Source organism: Schistocerca piceifrons, unplaced genomic scaffold (genome assembly GCF_021461385.2).
Source record: "Schistocerca piceifrons isolate TAMUIC-IGC-003096 unplaced genomic scaffold, iqSchPice1.1 HiC_scaffold_2021, whole genome shotgun sequence".
NCBI lineage: Eukaryota > Metazoa > Arthropoda > Insecta > Orthoptera > Acrididae > Schistocerca > Schistocerca piceifrons.
The window spans coordinates 10,001-12,500 of record NW_025727925.1 but is presented as its reverse complement, the minus strand read 5'-3'; positions in this window follow the sequence as shown (position 1 = coordinate 12,500).

The following is a 2,500-nucleotide window of genomic DNA, read 5'->3' as shown; positions in this document are numbered from 1 at the left end:
CCCATGTTGTGCCTTAACCTAACCCATGTTGTCCCCTAACCTAACCCAAGTTGTCCCCTAACCTAACCCATGTTGTCCCCTAACCTAACCCATGTTGTGCCTTAACCTAACCCATGTTGTGCCTTAACCTAACCCATGTTGTGCCTTAACCTAACCCATGTTGTCCCCTAACCTAACCCATGTTGTCCCCTAACCTAACCCATGTTGTGCCTTAACCTAACCCATGTTGTCCCCTAACCTAACCCATGTTGTGCCTTAACCTAACCCATGTTGTCCCCTAACCTAACCCATGTTGTCCCCTAACCTAACCCATGTTGTCCCCTAACCTAACCCATGTTGTGCCTTAACCTAACCCATGTTGTGCCTTAACCTAACCCATGTTGTCCCCTAACCTAACCCATGTTGTCCCCTAACCTAACCCATGTTGTCCCCTAACCTAACCCATGTTGTCCCCTAACCTAACCCATGTTGTCCCCTAACCTAACCCATGTTGTCCCCTAACCTAACCCATGTTGTCCCCTAACCTAACCCATGTTGTCCCCTAACCTAACCCATGTTGTCCCCTAACCTAACCCATGTTGTCCCCTAACCTAACCCATGTTGTGCCCTAACCTAACCCATGTTGTGCCCTAACCTAACCCATGTTGTGCCCTAACCTAACCCATGTTGTGCCTTAACCTAACCCATGTTGTCCCCTAACCTAACCCATGTTGTCCCCTAACCTAACCCATGTTGTCCCCTAACCTAACCCATGTTGTCCCCTAACCTAACCCATGTTGTGCCTTAACCTAACCCATGTTGTCCCCTAACCTAACCCATGTTGTCCCCTAACCTAACCCATGTTGTCCCCTAACCTAACCCATGTTGTCCCCTAACCTAACCCATGTTGTCCCCTAACCTAACCCATGTTGTCCCCTAACCTAACCCATGTTGTCCCCTAACCTAACCCATGTTGTGCCCTAACCTAACCCATGTTGTCCCCTAACCTAACCCATGTTGTGCCTTAACCTAACCCATGTTGTGCCTTAACCTAACCCATGTTGTCCCCTAACCTAACCCATGTTGTCCCCTAACCTAACCCATGTTGTGCCTTAACCTAACCCATGTTGTGCCGTAACCTAACCCATGTTGTGCCTTAACCTAACCCATGTTGTGCCTTAACCTAACCCATGTTGTGCCTTAACCTAACCCATGTTGTGCCTTAACCTAACCCATGTTGTGCCTTAACCTAACCCACGTTGTCCCCTAACGTAACCCACGTTGTCCCCTAACGTAACCCACGTTGTCCCCTAACGTAACCCACGTTGTCCCCTAACGTAACCCACGTTGTCCCCTAACGTAACCCACGTTGTCCCCTAACGTAACCCACGTTGTCCCCTAACGTAACCCACGTTGTCGCCTATCGTAACCCACGTTGTCGCCTAAACCTGCTCTGTAATTGTTATACGACTCGTTCAATTAGTGTAGTGTTGCCCACCCGCAACCCTCGCAATATAGTTCGCTACTCGCACTGCCCGCTCCCCTGTGTATCGCTTCATGTTAAACACCTTGCAAGTCTTGCTGACTTTCCACATGCTCCTGCTGTACACTGTAATGTGGATGGCAGCAGGGCGTACATGCCGCCCCCCCCCCCCCCCCACCTCTCCCCACGTCCCCACCTTGCCCCCTGCCTTCGCAAGGTGGTTGGTGACAAGTTTGCATGTTCAATGCCCTTCGCATGCGACGTACGCAGGCTACGTTGTGGTGCGGCCTGTGTCAACTGTCCGCTGATGTCGTACGCGTGAACCACAATCTGTACTGCACATTCGTCCTTATGTACTGAATGATACATCGTGGCACATGTGTGACCGTACAACGACTGCGCCCAAAAACGGCGGACCATACAGTGCAAATATTGTGCACGCAGCTACGTGTCGTCTCCCTATGAGAGCTGGATTGCAGTGTGGTACGCCATAGAGACGTGTGGGAGGAACGGACGCCGTGGATGGCGATCAGCATGAGCTGTCTGTTGATGTATTCGGACCTAGTCGTCTCTCCTCACACACCGTGATGGCATGGTGCAGCGCGTTCCATATCTGCGACATGCTACAGAAGCCGGTTGACAGTCGTTCGAGCAATGGACATCGCATACGTACGGGGGCCACCTTCCACGTATTGTCTAGGCGTGCACATTTTGTTGCGTGTATGTGGGCAGACGTAGTGTGGCGTGACACCTGACACAGGCATGCAATAATGGTTGAAGTTGCAAATGGCGATGGACGCCTACGTTTTCTGGTGAAGTTACGCAAATGAAGAAATGGTAACCCGTTGTGGTGCGGTTGTTCTCGCTAGGGGTGAATCGGTGATGGCGACGATAGGTTGAGGTACTAACCGGTTGTTCCAGCGATACCCACCATGCCGACGAAACTGAACGGCATCTGGGTGTGAAGCGATACGCGGCGGTGGCTGGGTGGGACCGTCCCCGGCCGGTGAGGGGGCGCCTCCCGGCGTGCTGGCCGCG